The sequence below is a fragment of the Polypterus senegalus genome, chromosome 3 (assembly GCF_016835505.1).
Source record: "Polypterus senegalus isolate Bchr_013 chromosome 3, ASM1683550v1, whole genome shotgun sequence".
NCBI lineage: Eukaryota > Metazoa > Chordata > Cladistia > Polypteriformes > Polypteridae > Polypterus > Polypterus senegalus.
The window spans coordinates 271,320,706-271,347,301 of record NC_053156.1 but is presented as its reverse complement, the minus strand read 5'-3'; the positions used below and the strand labels follow the sequence as shown (position 1 = coordinate 271,347,301).

Below are 26,596 nucleotides of genomic sequence, written 5' to 3'. Positions count from 1 at the left end.
ATCCAAAGCAGACCACCTCATCTGTTAAACAATATGCTGGTGGCTGCCACAGGTCCTGGCACACTTCTCTTCGTTGATGATGGAACTGCTGATGGCAGTCACACAATGAATTCTGAGGTGCGTAGAAACATCTTATCTGCTCAAGTTCAGTATATGCCTCCAAACTCATTAGGTGGTGCTTCATCCCACAACAAGATAATGATCCCAAAAATAATGTTAAGAAACACAGGAGTTTTTCAAAGCTATAAATTCGGAAAATTATTGAATGGCCAGTCACCCAATTTAAATCCAATTGAGCAGACCTTCCATATAATGAAGAGAAAACATGAGGGATGAAATCCCAGAAGCATGCAGGAGCTGAAGATGGCTGCATTAGAGGCTTTGCAGAGCAGCACCAGTGAAGATCCTCAGCACCTGGTGAAGTTTATGAATTACAGACTTCAGCAGTCATTGTCTTCATGGGTTATGTGACAAAGTACTAAATATGACTGCTTTAATATGCCAACCATTGCTGAGTCCCAAACACTAAGGTTCCCTGAAATGACGGGATCATGTATAGAAAGACTTGTCATTTCTACTTGCTCTGACCAAACTGTATGCAAATACTTGCAAATGAAAGTCTGCAATGTGCACTTTAATCACGATGTCTGAATTGTTTGATTTGTGATTTTAAACTGTGGAGCAGAAGGGTAGAGAGAGAGATAATGTGTCTTTGTTCTAAACAGTGTGGAGGTCACTGTACAGTATGAGGATACATTTAAAAAAAAATAATAATGGCGGCCCTCTGTGACCCTGAAAGAGTTTAATTGGATTTAAAAATGTTAAGGTAGGTTATAATTCAAACAAGAAACAGTAAATTCAGGGAATACAGTAAAAACACCCAAAAAGCACTTTGAATCTTTCAGCTTCCAGGTTCTAATCCAAACTTGTTTAAGATGGAATAATAAGTCATTTACTTAACCTGCTTTTCCAATACAGTGCCGCAGCAGTGGTGAGAGTGTATGCTGGCATCATGGGGCATAAAGCAGGAACTGACACTGGGTAAGGTGCCAACCTATGAATATATAAAATATCAAGAAACACTACCGGGCCTCCTTCACACCTACAGCAATACGCCTTAACAGTTTCTCCCATGTGATGGCTCTCTTATCTTAAGTCAAGTCAGAAATTTTCTTTCTTTTTAGTAATTCTTTTGTGTATTTGTGGGTTGTTATTTATTTATTGAGCTTCTGTAAAAAACTAAACATGCCCCTGCCTATCTATCTATCTATCTATCTATCTATAACATAAAAGGGTAACGAGGGGGCCTCAGCTACACACAGATCAAGAACTGAATATAAAAAGCTGGATGCATAAAGCAGCAGCAATAACCACTGAGCAGCATTATGATGAAATGTATTTCACAGAGAAATGTTTATTGTATTTAAAGGAAAAGGATTATTTATTGCAAAATTATATAGCGCCTTCCTTAGTGAACATTATGCCAAAGTTGTTAACAAAGCCATTACTTAGTGAGACTGGGACTTTGTGTCACAGATAACTGATGAAAAAGGAAAGCTTTCCAGTGCATCAGCGGAGCTCCTCTGCTTTTGATTTAACTGCAGACCCAAAACAGATGCTGGAAATGAGTTGCCCGTAATCTGCCTCTGTGGCTGACTCTCTGAGCGATTTCCACAGTAGTACTGATCTCTAGTTTGTCTCATACAAACCTGACAGACAAGCCTACTGCCAGTCTTTAAGAGGTGGCTATCCAACATATCCTGCATGAAACTTGCTGGCTGCCATACGTGCATTACAGCAGAGATAACATTAAGGTGGGGTGCAGAAGATCACTACCAGCTCTTGTTATTTCTGACACTATGCTGAATGCCAGGGCATGCCAACAGTTTGGCCCTCCAGATCCCAGCTGGCATGTGAGGCTGTTTGGGTTAGCTTTTATGTTTTAGTCTTTTTGCATCCACGCACTAAAGAGTTGCCCTACAACAAATACTCACATGGGCACCGCTTTATGCTCATGCAAAACAGCCAGACTGGCAGCAGATCTTGGATCGGGGCCGACGGACGGCACAGCTGAAATCTGAACTTCGCCTCTGTTCGCTGTCAGTTCCTGCTCTGAATAGGAAGTTTGTCCTCCCAAAAACACAGACATGCTGACTTGATTCTGCTTTAAGCACCATTTAACTCTTTGTGCTCTGAAAAAATGTGCTCAATGAGGAGCGTAAGCTCATCAAGCTAAAATGATGTTAATTCCTTGATAATGGGTAAAGCCAAACAAATCCGTGTTTTGCTCAGAGCATTAGCAGCTTCATGGAAGAAAACAAAAAATACAAGGCAAGGAGTGGAGGTTGGAGTATAAGGGTTAAAAGTGTATTGTAGCTCCGTGTAGATGATGATATGTTGTCACATGGGAGCTTTTGAGGAGCTTACCATACATTTTGGGACTTTACTTAACTGTACAACACAAAAAAAGTGGAAATGTAGAGTGTACAGGTAAACAGGGGCAATTGATATTGTACCTCAGCACTGAAATCTGGCCACGTGCCTTGTGAGAGAAAGAGTCAAAGCTTAGAAAATATTCTCTTGATGATGGAGAGCCCTGAAATAGTAGCTAGTTCTGAGCTACCAAATAGCAGAAAAAAGTACCAAGAAGACACTGAGTGGCAGTGCCTTTCAACAGCACTTTATGCCATATCCTTTCTGAACTTGCAGGTTTCTCTGTTATAAACTAACAAAACTGTTTTTTTTTTCACCAGACACGCAAGAGCTACAGTATGTCCCCACAACTATATAATATAATTTTTGTCCCAGTCCCTTTTTTAAATGTTTTGTGTACAGTCTTAATTACTACAAATTCTCTATCTGTTAACACTGATATCCTCATTCAACCAAATGACTAGGCTACGTCTATACTAGCATTCATGTAAACCAAAGCGATCACCACCCATACTAGCGCTTTCACATCACTTACAAAAGTATCTCCGTCTACACTAAAACAACTAAAGACTTGACATGACATGACATGACGTAGACATTCACCTACACTGGGCACGTACGCATTGGCAGAAAAATCGAAGGGATGGTAATGCCTCTGACCACGGGATTTACTGCAAAATTGTAGCCACCGATTTGCCTTTTGAGCACATATGCAGCATTCAAACTGTACAAAACACAATTTAGATGCAAACAGGTAGGCCACACAACAAGCTCCATGGAAAACACCTCTTCTATGTCTGCTATGCTGATAGATAGATAGATACTTTATTAATCCCAAGGGGAAATTCACATAATCCAGCAGTAGTACACTGATACAAAAAACAATATTAAAGAGTAATAAAAATGCATGTAAAAACAGACAATAACTTTGAATAATGTTAGCATTTACTCCCCTGGGTGGAATTGAAGAGTTGCATAGTGTGAGGGAGGAACGATCTTCTCAGTCTGTCAGTGGAGCAGGACAGTGACAAAAGTCTGTCACTGAAGCTACTCCTCTGCCTGGAGATGATCCTTTTCAGTGGATGCAGTGGATTCTCCATGATTGACAGGAGTTTGCTTAATGCCCGTCGCTCTGCCACAGATGTTAAACTGTCCAACTTTACTCCTACAATAGAACCTGCCTTCTTAACAAGTTTGTCCAGGCGTGAGGCGTCTTTCTTCTTTATGCTGCCTCCCCAGCACACCACCGCGTAGAAGAGGACACTCGCCACAACCACCTGGTAAAACATCTGCAGCATCTTATTGCAGATGTTGAAGGACGCCAACCTTCTAAGGAAGTATAGTCGGCTCTGACCTTTCTTACACAGAGCATCAGTATTGGCAGTCCAGTCCAATTTGTCATCCAGCTGCACTCCCAGATATTTATAGGTATGCACCCTCTGCACACAGTCACCTCTGATGATCACAGGGTCCATAAGGGGCCTGGGCCTCCTAAAATCCACCACCAGCTCCTTGGTCTTGCTGGTGTTAAGGTGTAAGTGGTTTGAGTCGCACCATTTAACAAAGTCTTTGATTAGCTTCCTGTACTCCTCCTCCTGCCCACTCCTGATGCAGCCCACAATAGCAGTGTCGACAATTGTGACCAATCAGGAAATGACACGTTGTAATGAGCAGAAACCAATCAGGGAAGCACAAACAAAATAGCGGGCAATTAGTGTTTCGAAAACAAAAGACTCTGCTGTTTACATCCCATCTACAACACAATGAAGAGTCTTCAGTCTAAGGTAATGCCCAACTTGCCCCGTCACAAACTTTTGATTCACAAGTCACTTTGTATTAAAGCTTCAGGTCTGACCAACAGTCTAACCAATATGGGTAAAGGACGGTGGTGCTAAACAATGGGAACGCCGACCCCAAGGAAGTGGACGTTAACATATGACAAATCTCCATCAACATGCAAAGAAGCACCTCTGCCAAAAGCCAATCAGCATTTAAATACACTCTTTGAGGGCTGAAAATGTTTCTAAAAAAAACTTTGAAAAGCACAAAAAGCAATGATTTCACACATAAATGAACAAAAAATGTCTGATGCTGCGTGCTGTGGCTGCAGTCACCACCTGTTTGCCGTTTCTGGCAGCTGCATGAAGGCCGACTACCTGGCAGTCTTTGTACAGTGGGAGGGAAGCGATGGCGGTTGCAGTACGACACAATCTGGTTTGTATCTCTTGTCATCGTAAATTGTGTTCCTCCCAGGTGAACGTTGTCGTAGGCGCATCAGCTATCTGAAAGTGTTCAGCACCACAAACAGCAGGGAAGCAATTAGCTGATGCCAATACCTCACTTTCATTTTTCGATCTCCTTCTCCAGATTACTTGTATCAAAATCAGAGTCAGACAAGTCGGATTCAACAATAATATGCTAAACATGAGTATTTTGCTTTGCACGTTTGCTTTGATCTCTCGCTATATGTCAATGATATTTTAGTGGGTGTTTGCTTCTTGTTACTCATGTTTCTAGCAAACAGAGTTGAACTGAAACGTAAATAGGAGTTTTTTCACAGCTTACAGCCGATTACAGTCCTCTAACGTTGAATTTCAACAAAAGTCGACATCCACCCTGAAAGAGTTAAATAAATAAATTCAATGGCCACACAAGGTAGTGACATTCCTCCAGTACAAACTATTAATAACTTGGATGATAATGTGCCATTTTAAGCCTAAACTGACCATTGTTCTTATGTCCACTGGGTATAATGAGACAAGGTGAATCCAATGCCGAAATGCCACCCAACCAATTGCTTCTTCACTCCCACTTCAGTGGTCATATTCACCTCTAAACATAGCTTAATACATCATTCTCAAACCAGCTTAATCCTGTTCAGAATCAGGGGCTGCAGCCTACCCCAGAAGCTTTTGGAGCAAAGCGGAAATGAATTGTGAACACTACAGCAGTCCATCACATTGGGCCACTCACACACAGCCAATTTGATATCACCAGTAGAAGGAATTGGCCAATCAAAAATGATTTTTTTATATTGTACTTGTCCCATGTACTTTGTGTAAGTCATGTTTTCTTGGAGAACAGTCATAACAAAGTCTCTGATAGAATGAGACCCAATGGTGACCAACAGTAAACAATACGTGTCCTTGAAAACAATCTCTTGTTACTCGTGTCGCATAATCTACACATCAGGTCATCCAGTAAGTAGTACACTCACAACATGCAAAATGCATGCATTTTTTGCTAATGTATTTTTTTCTGTTTTATTGAATTTATTACATGCTAGTAACATTCCATATAAGCAAGTCAAACTTGACAAAACTAAATTCAAATCAACCCCACCCATGAGAAAGAAAGGAGGGCCAACAGCCAGAGTAAAACTTTAAGAGTAGAAAAGAGGAAAGAGAATCCTTTTCCCCAGCATAAATGCTTATTCTAAAATGTTATTGATTAGATCCTGCCTGGTTTTTAAAACAGTTTGTACAGATCCTTTACGTGAGTATTTCATTCTTTCCAATTTCAAGTAGTATATAACATCAGTTATCCACCGACTTAAAAGAGAAGAGTTAGGATTCTTCCAGTTGAGCAGGATAAGTCTACGTGCCAATAGTGTAGTAAAGGCAATTACAGTTTGTTTGTCCTTCTCCACTTTAAGCCCATCTGGGAGCCCAGCAAACACGGCTGTTTGTGGATTAGGAGGGATTGTGACTCCAAGGCTGTCTGAATGGCATTTAAAAGTTTTGGTCCAGAATGATGTTGATTTGGTGAACGCCCAGAGTGTATGGCCCAATGAGGCTGGAGCTCGATTGCAACGTTTGCAGGTTGGACCTTGCCCTGGAAACATCTTAGATAATCTTAGACGAGACAGATGTGCTCAAAAAAAGACTTTAAGTTGAATAATTATATGCTTTGCTCATATGGTGCTAGAGTGAATTCTGTACATTGCTACCTTCCACTCCTTTTCTGAGATGTTGAGTGAGAGATCCTTTTCCCAATGGATCTTTGAAAGGAAGGGACTTTAAAATGGTTTTATATTATTATAGGAATGCTATCCGAGTCCTCAAGACTGACCAATATCTCTTCTGGAATAGAAATAAGTGTGAGGTGATGAAAATTGGGCAGATTTTGTTTAGTAAAGTTTCTAATTTGGAAATAGTGGAAAAATCGTGATAGGAAATTTGGAGTGTAATTGTTCGTAGGATGCAAAGACGTTATCTATGTACAAATCTCTATGTGATGTAATCCTGTATGTTTTCCAAGCATTAAACACTTTTGCTAATGTGTTGATAAATAAATAACTCCATAAAGTGAAAGTAGTCTTCAAACAAAAAGCCCCATCACATGAGGTCGTGCTTTTGAAATAAAGACAGGACTCTTGATTAATAAATAAGGGGCAGAGCCAGGTCTTCAATTCAAATGCACAGGCCTGTGTGAAGGGGCTTCCTGTTTGTGGACTACTTTAATTTTCTGGAGTTATTTATTTTACAAATTTTTCACAAAATAACACCTGTGTGGGCGGCATGGTGGCTCAGTGGTAGCGCTGCTGCCTTGCAGTTAGGAGACCCGGGTTTGCTTCCTGGGTCCTCCCTGCATGGAGTTTGCATGTTCTCCCAGTGCCTGTGCGGATTTCCTCCGGGTACTCCGGTTTCCTCCCACAGTCCAAAGGCATGCAGGTTAGGTGCACTGGCAATTCTAAAAATGTATGCCTAGTGTGTGGGGGTGTGTGTGTGCGCGCCCTGCAGTGGGCTGGCGCCCTGCCCAGGGTTTGTTTCCTGCCTTGCGCCCTGTATTGGCTGGGATTGGCTCCAGCAGACCTCTGTGGCCCTGTAGTTAGGATATAATGGTTTGGAAAATGTGAGCATACAACTAGATGAGCTGACGTGTGATTTACACGACATGAATAATGTGGCATTTTTTCATGGATGTTTTTATATTGATTGCTGTTGTTTGCCATTGGTCACCATTTGATCTCATTCTTTCAGAAACCTTGTTATATTCATTCTCAATGAATCTATGAGATTAATTTACTTTCTAGGCATTAATACAAATTACAGTGGGTAAGTAAAAAAAACAATGAGGGTAAATCAAAATGTAAAGGCAATTTGAAAAATCACACAGTAACCACAACAGATAGAAGCTGATGTACTGCACACTTGCAATGGCTTATGGGTAATTCGAACGCACACAGTGTAGCGTGTGTGCCATTAGTCTAGTTGAAGCCAAGGTCAAATGAACATGGACACTTTGTTGCAAGATTGCACCATTGTTGAACAACATGCCATAGTGAGATTTCTTCAGGTAGTGGGAGTGAAACCTGCTGAAATTCACCACAGGGTGTTGGCTCAGTATGGAACTGAAAACAGCATGCTGTAACTCAGCGAGAACTTTATGAATGGGTAGAAAGGTTTAAAGTAAGAAGAACAAGTGTAAGCAATGAAGTGCAATCTGGTTGACCACCAACATCACACACACAAGCCTGCATCGAAATGGTGAATGCCTTCATCTGGGAAGACCAATGGATTACACTGTCCATTGTCATTGCACATTCAGATATCAGCTATGGATCTGCACATGCCATACTGTATGACAACTTGGGGTACTGTAAAGTTTGCATAAGTTGGGTACCCAAACAGCTTAGTGCTCTGTACAAGGTAACATCATTTGGTGAATTTCAAGAAGTTTCGCTTTCTCTGCCCAACAATGTTCAACAATGGTGCAATCCTGCAGCGGAGTGTCCATGTTCATTTGACCTTGGCTTCAACTAGACTAATGGTAGAGCACTGCACTGTGAATGTTCAAATCACCCATAAGTCATCACAAATGTGTTATACTACATCCGCTTCTATCTGTTGCGGGCACTGCGTAATTTTCAAATTGCCTTTACTTTATGATGTATCCCTGTATAATTTTTTTTGGGTGGAGTATTTTACTAAGATAACATGCATGTCTTTTAGGGGGTGTTTAAGGAAACCAGCAGAGAGGGAAGAGAAACAGAGAAATAGAGATGGAAAGCCAGAGCATCTGAAAGAAAACCCATACATACACTAGAAGAACATTCAGACTCCACATGGATAACAACCAGAAGTGGGATTGGAATCCAAGATGCGAGATGCAAGATCTGTGAGGCAGTGCCATTCACTTCACTTTTAGTTTTCAAAAACTCTTTTCATTCCATACTCAGCTTCGAGCGGCCCATTTCTTTTCTTTGAACCGAGTTCAATTGTTGCTTTCTGCTGTTTGACTCTCCGTTTGGACCTCTAATGCTTTAATTCCTTCCTTGTAGCAATTCAATCCTAAAGCATCTGTAATGCAGAAGTCTACCAGAGAATATTGTGGTACAGTGATTCAGGGCTTCAGCTTAACAGATCTAGAGTCCTAGGTTTGAATCCCACATTTGGTCACTGCGGTTGTGGGGTCTGCACATTACTGCATGTCAGGTTAATCAGTAAATCGAAAATGGTCAGCCTTAGCTAATGATGGTGTATGTGAGAGACCCCTGTAGTCAAAACCAGCAACTCATCCAGGGTTAGTTGCTGCCCTGCAACTATTGCTGCTAGAATAGACTCCAGCCCCCTGCCCCCCTGAATTGGATGAAACAAGTTTCAGAATGTTACGCTGTGTAATTTCATCTGATCTGCTGCTTTGTAAATAGGGCAAGAAATCAGACACTATTGGTTATTTGAAAGCAGTGAACAGATGTTAGCTGTGACTTCCTGCTTGACTGGTTTTGATTTCTCACTTCCATCCTTCCTTTCCCATTGCCCTTTGGGACACATCTGTGATTACAAAGCGACAGCCCCGAGACCATTCACAAAAAAAAAAAGGGGGTAGTAATGCAAAAAACGGCTTCAATGGCCACGTTTATGGCAGGGAAAGCTTCCCTAAAACAAAAGCAGAATATTTTACATATTGCAGCAAGACAATCACAATGGTCCTGCCTCAGAGATGGCTCACACTGTTTGACAAAGACGACATACTTTAATCACCTGTTCTGCCGAATACAGCATTTTCCCTCCAGCTATAAGCCAGTCAAATGACAAAAATGCAAAGCTGTATGCTGGGAACAGTGATTTTACAAAGCATGCACAAGATGAGTAACAAAAGGTGAAAAGATATAATAATTAATAATTTACAATCGTGGATTATAATCGATAAAGCAATTAAACTTACCCAACAATATAAAAGATCACAGAGAACAGTTGTATTCTTCTTCAATCAATTAGACAGATATTCACAGAACAGATGGCTCTTCATGAGGTTAGGAGCGCGCAGTGATACAGTGCATTGCCGCACCCACCACAAACCAATTCAGGACCCAGATTAGGACCCAAGTGCAGGCATGCAATGGGATGCAATGGGATACCTCAGCACCACACTAGTTCAGACGGAGTGGAACAGTGCGAGGTTTTTTATGGTGGCTGGAGTGCCAATTCTGCCAGCAACCCCCAAGTTTGTACCTGCAGGTTGGAGGGCCTTCATGCAGAGCTGGATGCAGATTAGTGTCATACCCAGGACAGAGTAATTGCAGGTTAAGGGCCTTGCTCAAGGGCCCAACAGAGCAGAGTCCCTTTTGGTATTTACGGGATTCGAACCGGCAACCTTCCGATTGCCAGTGCAAATCCCTAGCTTCAGAGCCACCACTCCGCCCATATGGCTCTTCAGTGGCTTCTTAAATACCGGGCTATTCAAAATGAAAGAGCAGATTTCAAAAATGCATTTCAAACAAATGGTATAAGACAGAAACACATTCCGCACATCACTGGATAGAGGAAAGTTCAAAGTTTAAAAGCCTGCCTAAATGTACCAGGGAATGGCAACGAGTGCTGTTTCCTGCTTATAGTAAAATGGCGACAACTCCACAAGAGAAATCATTTTGCATGCAATTGTATTGGAAGTGCTGGATAACAAGATCTTGCTCATCGTATATGGCCTCCCAGGTCTCCAGATTTTAATCTATGGGGGTACATTAAAGAAAGAGTGTTTGTTCCACCTATGCCCGCTAATCTTCAAGATTTGCAACATCGAATTGAGGAAGCTGTGAATTCAGTAACTAGGGACTAGTTGACTCGTGTGTGGTAAGAAATGGTCTACCGTTTTGATGTTTGTCACGCTGTAGTACACATGGTGCTCATGTTAGGTGCATGCAAGCTCAAAGGCCATAGGACCAAACTTTGAACTTTCCTGTATCCAGTGATGTGTTTCTGTCTTATACAGTTTTTGTGAAATACATTTTTGAATTCTGCTCTTCAGCCCTGTACACCTGAGGGAGTCAGCAGTATGGATGAAGGTGCACATTCCACCAACTAGAAACTACACAGGACAAGAGTCTGGATTGAGACTTGATACCACGCAGAGGTGGCATCAGTAGACGCTGTTCACTGGCAGACCTGAGTGGGCGCATAGGGCTTCACCAATGTCTCCATATACACAGTTGCTGACCCACTGACTACTCTGTAGGCAAGCACCGGGGATTTGAACTTAACGCGTGCTGCACAGGGAGCCAATGTATCAACCTGAAGAGAGGAGTGACAGTTTCACTGGGCCAATGCTAGTCAACGGCATCTTGCAAATTATCACAAAATCACATTTACAGGGTTTACTGTGGGCATCACAATATCTATAATCTGTTCAGATAGCTCTCAAAGTCACATAATGAAGGAGATAAGTCCAGTCTTTTGTTTAGATTTTATGATGTTGTTGTATCTGTTATCATCACTGTGTTGCAGACTATTAGATGTTATTCAAGGATTCATTTCATGATTGTGCCCACTGCTTCTAAGGCTTCAAATACCTGGAACCCATCAACTGGAAAAAAAAATAAAACTCTGAAAATATATCACTGGCTGGAAAATATCTCTACTCTGCAAGGTCTGGCTCATTAAAAACTGTCCAAAAAGCCTTCAATTTTCTTTCTCCTCAACGTCATTCACTACACTCGGCACGGGCAGACACACTTGCTGTATGCCACCCATGACTACTCCATTATGGCATGCTTGATGTGACGTGTGATAGACAGTTGTAATGTTGTACATGGCATGTACTAAAATATCTAGGTTGATAAGGCCAAGGGCAAAGAGCGACACAGTCTGAGTCCAGAAGAAGTGTGAGTAAGTGTGGAGGAAGAAAGGGCAAACAGGATGATGGGGTTTAGGGAGCATGGAGCATGAACTAGGTGGGAAAGGGCACTATGGCGCAGATATACCTGGACTAATATCTGACTTCCATCATGTCCAGCTCCTTGTCAAAGGCATTTGGGATACGGTATCGAGCCCAGCAAACCTTCACATCTAAGGAAAGAAGACGATCTCTGGATCACTTTCTCAGCAGCTACCAGAAAATCCTTGAGTAAGGCCGATACTTCTGGGTCCATTACAAGGAGCTCATAGTTGCTGACAGTGTAGCCACAGCCATCAACACCATTAAATATCAACATCCTCAAAAGAAGACCATTGGCTTTTGTCAAGGCTGGAGAGAGGCTATAGTTACAGCTTGTAATACACACTGGTCTTCAACTACAGCATCTGACTAGCAGCCCAAAGTGGACCTGGGCAAAAGACTGAGCTTTCCAGCACACATAATTTTAACAATTTTTCATCTACACATGATCAGCCTGTCAGAAGCTACCTAACAACTAATTATTCTGAGCTCACAGTACCCAGGGAATGATGCATTTAGGAAGCAAACAAAAAAAAAAAAGCATGACAAGTATGAGGGTAAATCAAAAAGAAAAGGCAGTGTGAAAATTATGAGCTAACCACAACAGACTGAAGCTGATACAATACAACACATTCTCAATGGCTTATGGGTATAACACGCATAGCACAGCACTCTACCATTAGTCTAGCCAAAGTCAAATGAACATGGACGTTCTGCTGCAGGATTACACCATTACCAAACAACGCATTATAGGCCCCAACAAAGCAGTGCACTGGGGTCCCCATTTTGATAGCAAAACAGAAACATACATGGGCATCAGAAACATCGTGGGCCCATATGCTCCTGCAGCCCCTGGCCTATTGTGTCCATATGTTAAGACAGCCCTGTGTAGTGAGATTTCTTTGATCAGAGGGAGTGAAACCTGATGAAATTCACCAGAGAATGTTGACTCAGTACTGAAGTGAAAACAGCAGGACTCAATAAAAAGTTTATGAATGGGTAGAAAGGTTTAAATTGGGAAGGACAAGTGTAGCCTACAAAGCTTGATTTGGTTGACCATGAACATTGTGTATACAAGTCTACATCGGCATGGTGAACGCCTTCATGAGAGAAGACCGATGGATTATGTTATCCACTATTGCTGCACATTTGGATGTCAGCTATGGATCTGCACATGCCATAGTGCATGATGAGTTGAGGTACTGTAAATTTTGCATAAGATGGGTACCCAAACAGCTTACTGATCTGCAGAACCCAACATCAACAAGTTTCACTCCCTCTGACCACAGAAATCTCACTATGGCACATTGTTTAATAATGGGGCAATCCCACAGTGCAACATCCACGTTCATTTAATTATTGCTTCAATGAGACTAATGGCAGAGCACTGCGCTGCGTGAGTGTTGTATTACATCAGCTTCTATCCTTTGCCCCATAATTTTCTAATTGCCAATACATTTTGGTTTAACCTAGTACCAGGAACTGGTAGAGTTGTATTGGTTGCTGGACTCTCTGAGAATGAATAAAGGTGTGCTCCCACTGTGCAGAGCATTCAACCAGGTGGCTATTACAGGGGCTGCAAAGAGAACAGCCATAGATGAAGCCACTAGGTAGCTTTGGATTAAAATCTGGGGGTTGTTGCTGGTGTGAGGCAGGCTGGGGACTGATCAATCATGGCTGGGTCACCTGGGCGAGGGGGGGATGATGCTAAAAGACCCCAAACACCCAATGGCCACAGGTAACATTATTGATGATGCATTGCAGAGAATCTAGAGGATGTACTTTGAACCTAACACTATGCATTTTAAATGTGAATGTATCCGAATTTAACATAATCAGGCCGGTTTTTTAATGATTTTTAAGCACAGGGAGAAAATTAACATTTGAAAAATCGGTAATGTAATAAATCAGCAAAAAAAGCAACATAACAACAATCCACGGAACGAACCAACACACAATCGTCCGTGAATGAAAACTGGCAGACCGCCATCGCTCATGTGCCCACCTCCAACTCGTCACTTGAGTCGTTGTCATCTTTGCACAGTCCAGATGCACCTGTGACTCATGTAGACTTTCTGTGTTCCTGCAGGAGCATCTAAGAAGACGCACGTTTGTTGTGGATGCGAATTGCTGTATGTAGCGTGTAAAACAGTTTGCTATGGAGCACGAGGTCGTGCGTCGTAATCGAAAACTCGGTTTTTAAAGACTGCTTACTTCATTGTGTTTTAACCTCAGTTGTAAAGGATTGTTTTAAAGATCCCATGGGATACCCCTCACAAACAGTTTCACACGCTGCATATGGCGATTCACCTCTGCGAGAAACATGCCTCTATGAACAGTCAACATGGATCGGAGGTGCCAAGAGTTGGTGGGCGTGGCTCCTTCCTGCGTGCGCCATAGGTGTCTTACTTGTCGGTGGCTCAGTGAATCCACGCCCCTTCCGGCGTGCTTTCAATGGTTGTCCTGTCTTAGTGAATTATATATATAGATTATGTGTTTATTTTAGGCATTTTACATTAACATTACGTAAAAACAATGTAACTGTATCCTGGAAATTTTATTTGTTTTGAATAATGCTGCATGCATCTTGTTACTTTGAACTCTACTCCTGTTTGCTTTGTAGGGAGAGCTTATAAAGGTGTACTCTGTGAAAGGAAGTGCATATTGTAAAGGTAAAGCTCAGTTAAATATTCCATCTATTTACCAAATCCACATTTCTTGACATGCAGGGAGCTTATAAAGGTGTACTCTGTGAAAGGAAGTGCATATTGTAAAGGTAAAGCTCAGTTAAATATTCCATCTATTTACCAAATCCACATTTCTTGACATGCAGGGTGCGACCCTGGACAGAGTGCCAATGCACTATATTGATGACACACACTCACAAATACAGTTGCTACCATTCATTCCAAGCTAATTTATAGTCACAAGTTAATTTAACCTGATCGATAAAAATCACCAAACACACTTAATCTGAAAGCAAGTTTTGGAAAAAAATAAATCCTGAGCAAATGGATACAATGTGCTCATTCCGAGAACTTAATGTTAACAGCACTGCATGTTACCTGATCTTCTATTGATTTCCCACATTGATCCGAGAATAAACACATCTAATGAGATACCAACCTGGCTATCTTGTATATGCTACAGTTTAAACTTCCTGTAATTAAACATTCATCTGGTCAACGTTAATTAGTGTACAGTTTTTTGCCATTAAAAATTTTCTACATGAAGAAGCTTTATTGGTATTTCACAGTGGCGTGCAGGATGTATGGAGGCAAGTACAGGGTGGTCCAGATCTAATTATGCAATTATAAAAAAGCGAACTCATCGCACCTGCTGCTGTTCGACTGACAACCATCTCCCCGCCATTTTAGAATGCAGGGCAGGTGCTGCCATTTATTGGCAACAAAAATAATTTTGTGTGAAATCTCTATGTAAAAAAATAGCGTAATGAAAATTGCATAATTAAATCTGGACCACCCTATAGAAGGGTAGCCCTGTAGGCCTACATCCGTCTCCCAGACACTTCCACCTCAGAGCCGGACCCTGCAAAATGAGTGGAAGGCAGTAACAAATCTTTGGCCAAGCACAATGAAAACAACAGATCAGTTAAGAATTGCCAAATTATTGACGAGCGACTGATTGGTAACATAATAAATAGGGAGCTCTCCATTCAGATTCTGCTGCCTTTTTAATTTGTGGGCTTGCACACAGAATCAGGTGTACAGAAGGATATATACAAAAAAAAGGAGCTGGGTAGAAAGGTAATTGATCTTTTCTGACATGAACTATTAAACTGTTCATCAATCAACATAACTGAAGTTTCAACCACTAGTGCAGAACTCTTTTTCGGAAGAGCACAACATGGCACATTATAGTTAATGTGCTCCATAGGCAAAGGTGCTTCCTGCGTATCTTATGTACAAGGCAACGAAGAACTAGTTAATTTGCTTAAGCCAGTGGCATATTTTATGACTCCCAGTCAGGGGGGCTGTCAAACTCAACGACTGGAAGAGGATGTCAGAATACATAACCAGAAATCACAGAACATGACAAGCTACACAACTCCATGACAACTTTCCAGCAGAGCTTTACATTTCCCAAGTACTGCAATTCAACCCCTTTTTCTGACAAAATGGATGCCTGACAAAGCCGGTGCAGTATGAATGCTTTCCGGGTACAGCAAACTCAGCTCTCATATTATTTGCATTTTGTCATAATACATATAACATAAGACAGCAGGCAGATGAGCCTCTCCAAAACATCCACGTTTGTTATTTCTCGTAGTTGAATTACATGCATTGCATTTAAGGCTGAGCGCTCATTGGTTCTCAACAACTACAACTTAAGACAAAATAAAATGTGTTTGACTTTGTTGCGATGAGTAGCAGAGTGGTTGGACTGAGTACATCAGACTACACGACTCACAAGCACAGCAGTGTGCCATGACTTCCTCTAATGCATTAAGATTATGTAAATGAAGTCCATAATTGAAAATCACTGGAAAAGTCGTGCAATGCAACAGGAGATGTAGCTGTAGTCGATACCCATAGTGCACTGCCCCACCCTATACAGTATGTGTCCAGACGTTACAAACAGCAAGCTTTCGTTGTGTTTGCTTTACAGTTGCAATAAATCACCAACGTTGGTAGGTGCCTTCCAAAACCTCACGAACTGTCAAGTGACATTATGATCACGTACACACACCTTTCAGCATACACTGCCTCTTATTTCTGTGCCACACATCCTATAGTTGATTAAGGATTTGGACATGAAATCCAACGGAAACGTCCACAAACATCTGCCTATCAAACGTTTCACTGAACTGCCTAGTTTGTCCTATGGTTAAAATTAACATTACTCCTTATCATGCGGCAGTCGGTCAACCAAATTCCTTAGGACCACCTTGTATTTCATGATTTTTCCAACGATTTTCAGTTGTAGCCTTCATTGACATAATCTTTGTGAGTTGAAAGCGGTCGTTGGTGTGCTCCAGTGAAGCCTGTCACGTAGTGTGACATACCCAGTGTGACCACCAGCAGGAAATGCAGCAAAACAAAACCCTAAAACATAATCACAATGACACAAGTTCCATTAAAAATCACTGCAAGTACCTTGTACAACAACATAAACCACATAATTCTCCTTTTTTTCCTACTCTCCTTCTACTTCTCCAGGCGAGCTTTGTCCTTCTCCTCTCCTGACTCAGACTCACCGAAGAGGTTAAGTGGTCTCTTTCATCTTGGACTCAGGAGTACTCCCAGTGCTAGGGTGAATATACTTCTGGGTCAATTGGAAGTCCCAAAATGTTGGGATTCGGAATCATTTCGGCTCCCCCTGGCGGCCCCACGGAAACCAACAGGGCTGCCCCACAGAACTACAGGTCCCAGCATGAACTGTGGCCATTTGTGTGGTAATCCTACACCAGGGAGGCTGCCACCTAGTGTATTGGGGGAAGAGAATAAGCAGCAATGCTTATCACTCTCCGTCCTTCCTTTGCTGTGGCCTGCCGGCCGGGTAAGACTCCATATTCAACTCAGGCTGGGCTGCCAGCCCCTGCATGCTGTCCATTACACCAATGACTCACTCTGGCACAATCAAACAGGTCTGACTTTGTCTTCGGTCGTAGGGCTGGGCACTGTGGGCTTGAGCATTAATAACCAATGAATTGAAGTACAATTCATATAATGCAGCAATGCAGAATAAGAAATGCGAGTATAGTGAAACTCACATACTGAAGAGAAGCTCATCCGCCCGATGTCTGGCATTTCATGTGCCACAACAGAATTGGAAAAGGAAAAAAGGGCAAAGATTGTGGCTGAGCTCACTGTACTGCTACGTACTTCTAAAATTTTTATTTGTATAATGTATGGAGGATTTGTTCTGTTCTGTGTATTGTATTGTATTGACCCCCTTCTTTTTGACACCCACAGCACACCCAACCAACCTGGAAAGGGGTCTCTCTTTGAACTGCCTTTCCTGAGGTTTCTTCCATTTTTTGCCTACTGGAGTTTTTTGGGAGTTTTTCCTGGTCTTCTTAGAGAGTCAAGGCTGAGGGGATGTCAAGAGGCAGGGCCTGTTAAAGCCCATTGCGACGCTCCTCGTGTGATTTTGGGCTATACAAAAAAATAAATTGTATTGTATTGTATTGTACTGCAGCTGTTAACCATTCACGCAGTGATGGGTTAATCAGGCAGCACGTTATTAGCTGTCACAGAAATAGGCAAGCGGAACTGTGCTGAAAAGTCAGCTTTCAGTCATTATATGTGACATACCCAGTGATTATTGGTCGTGTAAACCAATATGGCCCAGCAACAAGATCAGCAGCAGCAGTCAGCAGGTGTGACATACCCAATGACTAGATGTTGCCTAATGTGACATCGGCTTTACAGGAGAAGCCTCGCATTTTCAAGCAGCACTACCCATGCACCCTAATGTCCAGCTTCAGTCCTACATGGGTACTCACTCTCATAATCATATTATCTAGTGAAAGTAAGGACAAGACTATCCATTCATCAGTTTACTAACCTGCTCATTCAGTTCAGAGTTGTGGTAAAACAGCACTGGGAATAAAGTGGGAAACATTAACTCTTTGAGGGCTGAATACTTTTTCCAAAAAACGGCAGGCCGGCTACCACTCTGTCTTCACACAGCAGGTGGGTGACAGTGGGAGTCGCAGTGTGACGCAATATGGTTTCTACCTCTTGTCATCATAAGTGGTGGTCCTCCTAGGCGAACGCTGCTGTAGGCATATCCACTACAAAGACATGTTCAGCACCGCAATTAGCTGGGGACCAATAGGCTGAAGCTTTTCCACCTCCAGATCCCTTGCATCAAACTCAGAGTCCAAAAAGTCAGAGTCCGATTCAGCAATAATACGTAAAACGTCCATGGAGTATTTTGCTTTGCACATTTGCTTTAGTCTTGGCAGTCGTTGTTGCCATTTTAGAGTCTGTTTGCTCTTCACCACTCCTGCATGCGCAGGAATCGAGGTCAAGCCAACAAAGCTACGTAACTTTCCTTCAAGCAAAGAGAGTCAAACTAAAACGTAAGGGCGAGTTCTGTCTCAGTTTACAGCCGATTACCGTCCTCTACCCCTGAATTTTGACAAAAGTCAGCATCAGTCCTGAAAGAGTTAAGGACTGGCTGCCAGTCCATCATTGGGCATTGTCAGACACACCAACACTGAGAGCAGGGAAAGCTACAGTGACCACACCATGAGGTACACGGCATGAAAACTCATGCAGACATAAGGAGAATGTGCAACTTCCACTTTGGAATTCAAACCCAGGATTCGAGAGCTGGGAGGCAGCAGCACCAACCGCTGCACTGCTATACTGCCCAAACCACCAAAGGAGCGCTTTAATAAGATGATCCCAAAATGAATTCACCTTGAACTCTCCTCCAAAACAAAGCAAAAATCAAGCAGGGCATTACTTTTATCACCAGTACAATAACCTTGGATGCTCTCCAGTTCTTAAAATATCCTTCTGAGTCGTGGGAAGCATTTCAAAGGCAGCCCCAAGGAGCCGGGTTTTAGGCAGGCCTGCTATGCCAAAGGCTCGATGACATACTATAATATAAAAAAGGAAGGACCTGCATCTCCACTAGAGAAACTTCATGCGGGGTCCAGAAGACTGTCATGCTATCCAGAGAGACAAATTATTTTGGAGAGCACCTTTCACTGCAAATCATGTGCCAAGGTCCATTAAGGTTATAGAAAAATACACTTCTTATTAAAGTGTGCTTTAGATGGGGAAAAAAAAATAGGCGAGGGTTCATTTCATAGTCAAACAGTGAAAACAAAAGCTACAAAAATATTTTGGCCGCTCGGTCTTCACTAACCTGTTTTTCTTTTCTTCTTCTTTTCCTGTGTCAACTGTCACCATGTTTTGATTTCCTTTTACAGATATACGCTGATAAAGCTTCTCTTGCAACTCTTGCCTATGTTTTTTGTAGCATAGGCAAGCAAAACGAGTTACTGAGGGCTAAACATTGCACCACAGGAGGGATTTGAACGTCAAGCCTGCCGATTTTTCAGTCCAATCTCATAACTGCCCATCAGGATAACAATGAGGTACACAGACAGAGCCACCCTGTGACCCACATGCACAATCCTTCTTCTCAGACAGTGGCGCCTAGAGAGCAAAAAAAGGCCGGCACTTTGGCCGCACTATTCAGCTGTGCTGGGTTTGTTGTTCAGATTAAGGAAAAAAATGTAATACGATTGACCTTGTTTATAGCCCAGCATCCCTTCTTCCCTCACTAGCTTACAATACAAAATCTGTACATAGTCCCAAATCATCTCTGCTTTCAGGAGGAGAGAAATGAACATAGCCAGGTTTATAAAGAGCTTCATGTGCACCATATTAACTTCAGCACACCTCCCATACGAGTCACATCAGGAGGAGCCCATCATAACCCCAAATACTAATGAAGGGCAAGCAATTCAGAGACAAAAGGCTGTCACACTGCCACATACAGTACCAACTTTGTACTCTCTCGTAAAAGGGTCTTAAGACTGTCCCCAACCCCCACCATCCCACTTACTACACAGCTGTAGGATGTGGTTTTAACACTTCAAGGCAACAAATCAAAATCAATGTTCTGTGACCAAAAAAAAAGGAACACCACCTTACTGTAACATTACGATGACACGGGTGCAGTCCATTATCTCATTATTAAAACAATCAAAAAAAATGAAAAGTCTTTTACAGCACACACAACAGCAAGCACTTTCGGTGTTCCACCTCACAACATCTCCCCCCTCCATCAAGGCCACCACAGTGCACAGCTGCTTAAGGCCACACGCAGCCAGGCCTGCTTATTAAAAGTTGCTGCACAATGCACACTACAGAATCAAAAGTTGCTGAAACGGTTTAAGAACTCTGCTCTTAAACCCCTGTCCCTGCAGAGTGATATTAAACAAATGAGCTCCCGGAGTGCCCTTTATTGTAATCCTCATGCACAGGGCTGTTGTGTCGGTACACAAAACCATTAACTGTGATGCCGACTCCTCAATTTTATTTGTACCACTCTCTCGGACTCCAGGTCCTCTATTTGTAATCTTAGCCAATATACAGTACAGGTTAAAAGTTAGGGGTCACCTAGAAATGTTCATGTTTTTGAAAGGAATTGATGCCTTTATATTGAGGTATCATTAAAATGATTTAAAATTATAGCCAAGGCATTATGAGTGTGAATAATGGCTATTACTGCTTGAAATGACAGAGTGTTCATTTATTAATCAAATATGGCTACAAAGCCCCTTTTTCAGCAGCAATTCCTAATAGTAATCTCCCTAAGCTTATCCTTAATTAGTTACATATTAATGCTAATTGGTTATTAGAGAAACCATTGTAACTGCATTAGCCCCACTGAACTCTTACTTCTGTTACAAGGTACTGGCATTGCAAAACTTCACTTCTGGGTTACAAAATGGCCAACATGAAACAGATTTTCTTTAAGAAAAACTAGGGGGCTTCACCCCCTGCTCGCATCGCTCATCAACCCTCCGGCCTGCACTACACCCCAGCTACTTCACGTCTCTGCCACTCAAGTATGTGGATTTCACGTTCACCAAACAACAAATCTTTTAATCCTCGCGGATAAATCTCTTCATTGGGAAGAAACACTCCTTTTCCCTGATGGCAACACAAATTAGACGATCTACAAGTCTCCGACTTAAAGTTTCAAGCCATACAATATCTACATACTTCTGTCATATCACCTATGTCCATATATTTGATCTCTTTTCGCTGTTCTGTTATTTCACGGAATAATAATTTCCGTTTGTTAGCGCTTATGCGATATTTACTATCAGTTTTTAAGACTTTGGAATTTTAGTACTTTCATAATCTCTAACCTGCTCTGCATGTGTATCAATGTTCTACTTTATCTTCTACTCTTTGTCTTTTGCTTCAGACCCAGCTTGGAGCTGAGAGCGCAGGAACTGGGTCTGACAATAGCATTCACACGAATGAGAAGTGAGTGGACCGTGGGCGTGGTTGTAAATGTTTGAGAGGAGGGCGGGACTTGTCAAAATCTCTTGGCACAAAGTCTCGTCTCGCGGGACCTGAAATTCTCTCACAGGACTGGAAATTATCTCAGAGAAAGTCTCATCCCAGGATTTCCTTTTATAATAAAGAGATGTTAGTCTTTCGGAATAAAGGTTATTCCATGGGACTGACTGCCAAGAAATTTAAGATTTCATTCTAAAGTGTTTATTACTGTCTTGAGAAAAGAGGGAGAACGAGATTTAAACAGGATAGGAATAAAAGGGAAGGCCCAGATGGGTAACTGCATAAGAGAAGAAGAACATCAGAGTCTGTAGTGTGAGAAACAAACACCTTCTTAACATTTAACAAAAGATTAAACTTACAAAATTAAAAAACAGGTTATATTTTTATTAAAAGGCCAGAAAATAAGTTTCTTTAAAATAGCATATGTAAAATTGAAACTTTTAACACATTACTATACATTACAATTTACATTTAGTTGAAATTGATACATTTTTATAGACTCCGACTCTAGAAACCCAATAATTGCTTCCAACTCCTACTCTGACTCCACAGCCCTTCTCATGCAGTCTACCTGATAATCTTCACATTAGAAGAAGAAATGTTTATTTGTCAGACCACCAGGACGCACTGCATTTGTCTATCAGACAAAGACTGGAGCGGAGGATGCAATTATCTCTCTGCTCCACAAGGCTTATTCTCACCTGCACAAAGTTGGCAGCACTGCGAGGATTGTGTTTTTAGATTTATTTAGTGCCTTCAACGTCATCCAGCCATCCCTGTTATGAGGTAAACTCAAGAGATATGCAGGTGGATGGACCCATGGTGCCCTGGATAATGGACTCTCTGTCACAATTTATGAGGCTCAGGGACTGTATGAGCAACACTGGAGCACCACAAGGAGCAGTCCTGTCTCCATATGTCTTCACTCTGCACATCTTAGACTATAAATATAACACCAGGTCAAGTCATTTGCAGAAATTCTCATTTGACTATGCACTTATGGAATGTATTGATAAAGGGAGATGAGACGAAGTAGAGGAGTCAGGAAGAGAAATAATAGTCTGCATTTAACATGGAACTGGTTATTGACTATCACCACACCAAACAGCCTCAGTGTCCAGTCACTATTCAAGAAGTGGATGTAGAGGTGGTCCACTCCTACAACTACTTGGAGTCCACATTAATGACAAGTTGGACTGGTCTCATAACACAGAACATCTATAGAAGAAAGGGCAGAGCAGACTCTTTCTCCTTTATTTAATCTGAGGGGTGACATCCTTCACATTTTCTACAACAATGTGATTTTCTACACTGTGGTGTGCTGGGCCAGAAACATCACTTCAAGAGGGGCCCACTGAACCAACAAGCTAGTTAAAACTCTGGACACCCTGGAGGTAGACAAAGAGAAGAGGATGACAGCAAAACTGAGTGCCGTTATGAACAATGCTACACATCCTCTCTCTGACACACCAACACGGAGGACTTTCAGTCACTGAATTATTCAGCAGAAGCGTGTCAAAAAACACAATAGAACTCCTTTATACCAACAGCAATTCACCTTTATAGTGCCTCACTTTGACTGTGACTGCCAAATCAACGGTTTTGTTTCTTTTTAGATTTATTTCTTGTGAGTTATTCTGGAGCTTATATATTCATGGAGCTTTTGTAAAAAGACAGTTTTCTGCAGGGGACAAATAAAGGTCTATCTCTCTCTCTCTTAGGAAAAGCAACAAATAAATAGAAAATAATTCAAATATTATATATATATATATATATATATATATATATATATATATATATATATATATATATATATATATATATATACACACACAGTATATACATATATATTTACACTTGAGCAACTGAGGAACACCAAGGAAGGACCAGAGTATGAAATACAAGCAAGTGGAAAGTGGCAACCAAAGAGCAGGGGCCTGCAGCAAGAGCGAAGCTTTAGTTTCCGGCCCTCCAAAACCCTCAGCCCTTCATTGTCATTCAGAGGCTCAAATCCGCTCCTCTCCATCGTTTCTGTATGTAGGTATTTATTTAGGTATGTAATATCCTACTGGGGCGAGAGAGGGGATGCCACTAACAGGCATGTCTCTTATCTCTTCCTCAGTTCAAAGAAACGCCAATCCCCGCCCCTGCCCCAAAGCACCTAGGGTTCCTTTCACCTGTCCCCAGTAGATAGATAGATAGATAGATAGATAGATAGATAGATAGATAGATAGATAGATAGATAGATCGATAGATAGATAAAGAAAGAAAGAATAGTAAAATAATAACTAGCAATAGATAAATGATAAATGACTAAACCTTTGGGGGCTAAATTGTGTGTGTGTACAATAACAGATCAAGGTGGGGTTTAAATCAGTTCTCAGCAGTTGGGCATGGAGGTGATGGAGGCCACTTGTTTTTATCTGGGGAAAAAAAATATATTTTTCAGTCTGTTTGTGTGAGACTGGATCACTCTATACCGATGGTAACGGGTCAAACCAGGAATTTCCAGGGTGTGTTGTGTTCCCCACTTTTGCTGCTAGCCTTCTACTTCAGTGAGCTAACATATACACTGTGCAGATGCAAGAAGCCCATCCCGATGATTTGCTAAGCCACCTTCATCACACAATGCAGATCATTCAGATTGGCATCCATGCAGCTGGCATGCCACACAGTCACACAATGGGAAAGGGTGCTCTCAATGCTGTTAGTAGGGAGCGTTTAATTTCACCCAAGATAACATACAATTAAGATCAGATCATTACTATCCAGACCCATGCCCACTTCATACCACCTTGCCTATTCAAATATAGATGCAGTTACCTAAAGATGATCAGCTGAGAACCAGTACGTAATCATCTCTGTCCACCCACCATCACTCACAATCACCACACATCCTTTCCATGAGCTGCTAATGGCACCCTCCACTATTGAGTACAGTCAGTCTAGTTAAAGTCGCTAGCTGGTTTTCAGGAATCATCATCCACTGTGATTACTCTACTTATACTTTGGGAAGCACCTAAAAAATGATCAGTAGGCTTCCAGGGTTGTGATATTAGATGAGCATCCACCAGTCTGTTCTTGGCCCCAAACTTAATCACTTTCCATCAAGCTCCACTATTAGAAACTCACACTTTGAGAGGTAGTCATGTTGCTAGACTGGGGGAACCTACATAAATTAGTGCAGCTACATTTTCATACAAAAAGAAAAAGTTACAAGAAAGAGAAAATTAAAAACAGGTAAAGAAGGGGCTTAATAAATGGCCTGTCTAAAATACCAAAGAAGAATAAATCAATACAGAATTACATAACAAAGATCTACATTCAACGCCTGACCATTTATCATCATCCTGGCCAACAGAGGCGTTTCAGGGTTCACTGCTCACTTGCTCTCTGTTACATATTTGCTTACAAATGAGGGTCTCTAGAATTGCTGTTCTTAGTAATTGTGGTCGAAGGTCCCTTTCCTCACAAAATCAGCTGGTATGTTATAATCGCCATTGAGCTCTCAGGAAAGGTTATTGTTTTTGAACCGAATCCCCTTCATTGAGTTCGGGTAATATTATTTAAGTGCAGTATTCAGTAATTATCTCATCTGCCACAAGTAAGTGATAACAATCCGGCCACCCCACCAGTGGTTTTAACATCCCTAACTCCCATGGGGTGATTATTATTGTGAGGATTGCTCCCGATATCCATCCCGCCCAAAACAAAGATCTTAAGACGGATCATCCACTATAGTGTTTACCTCCGGTACAACCGAAAAGTTGTCAGTTACACGATAGTCGCCATCGAGACCATACCGAGCATTCTTCGGAGTGCACCTGCTAGCGCTTGCGCACAATAGAGAAGGTACGAGCAGCCCCTTCATTGTGCCCGGGCTTTTGTCTGAATAACCAGAACACACACGCGGAATGAACCCCGCTTGGATGACCTCTTCCACACTCCCTTTCACCCAACCGCGCAGCGGTGCCCCCCTCACCTGAGCTCTCCCGGTATGACTTAGTTCTGGAGTCTGCCTCCTCTCGGAACGGATCGGCACCGCTCTGCTGCAGAGTTCACTCCGCTGTCAGATTCACGCTGCAGACGCACTTTGTCGTGTCTTGTATCCTAGCTTAAACAAATCCCAGATCGGCTACACTTGTCACTTCTTCGCCTTCACCTGCTGGAAAAGACTAACGTGGTCACAGCTGACTGTGCTCTACTTGAAGTCCGTTTAATCAGATCCGGTTCGGCGTCAGATTGTCACAAGCGAGCCGATGTTTCTTCCCGGCCGGGCCGCGTCTCGGGCATATGTGAGCAGACAATGCATTTCCTCCCTCCCTCTCGCTCGCTCGCTCGCTCTCTCTTTCTTTCTTTCTTTCTCTCGTTCCCTGCCTTGCCTTTCTCCGTCTCCACTGTAGAAGAGGTCGAGCTGCGCCGCCTTGCGGGCACCGATAGCGAAATCTCGGCGGGAGTGCGTGTGCCGCAGCTATGACTGGACTTGCAGGGCTTGGCAAGGTCTCCCCCTCCAACCCCTCTCAAGACCCCACCCCTGCAGCCAAACAGAGACAACTGTGGCCGTAACCACAGAAACGGGAATCAAATCAAAGAAAATGAATACATGAGAAACAAAGATCAGAATAAAAAAGGAATTTAATAACTACAAAACCATGTTTAACAAGGCAACTGAAAGAAACGGATTGAAAATGCAGACATCGATCCGTGAGATCAAGGAATGTATGAGATGCTATCTAAAATATCAGCATTATTATAATTATATATGCTGTATACACTTGCTGTAGTTGTAAAGTGTCTACATTGTGTAAATGTGTGTGTGTGTGTGCGTTCACCCTGCGACTGACTTGCACTTTGTCCAGGGGACTGTTCCTGCCTTGTGGCCAGTGGTTGCTGGGGCTCCAGCCCCTTGAGACCCTGCTCAGGATTAAGCAGGTTTAGAAAACGGTATGGTATATATTTACAGTGGATTCAGAAGGTATTCA

General features: G+C 42.1%; 1 protein-coding gene across 1 annotated transcript in view; it reads right to left on the bottom strand.

Moving 5' to 3' along the window:
- The window catches only part of pik3c2b (phosphatidylinositol-4-phosphate 3-kinase, catalytic subunit type 2 beta), a 125,121-nt gene extending 99,117 nt beyond the window's left edge, over window positions 1-26,004 (bottom strand). Inside the window, exon 1 of the mRNA XM_039749181.1 lies at window positions 25,597-26,004. The gene's annotated coding sequence lies outside the window, so the exon portion shown is untranslated. The remainder of the gene's footprint in view (window positions 1-25,596) is intronic.
- Window positions 26,005-26,596: the final 592 nt, after the last annotated feature.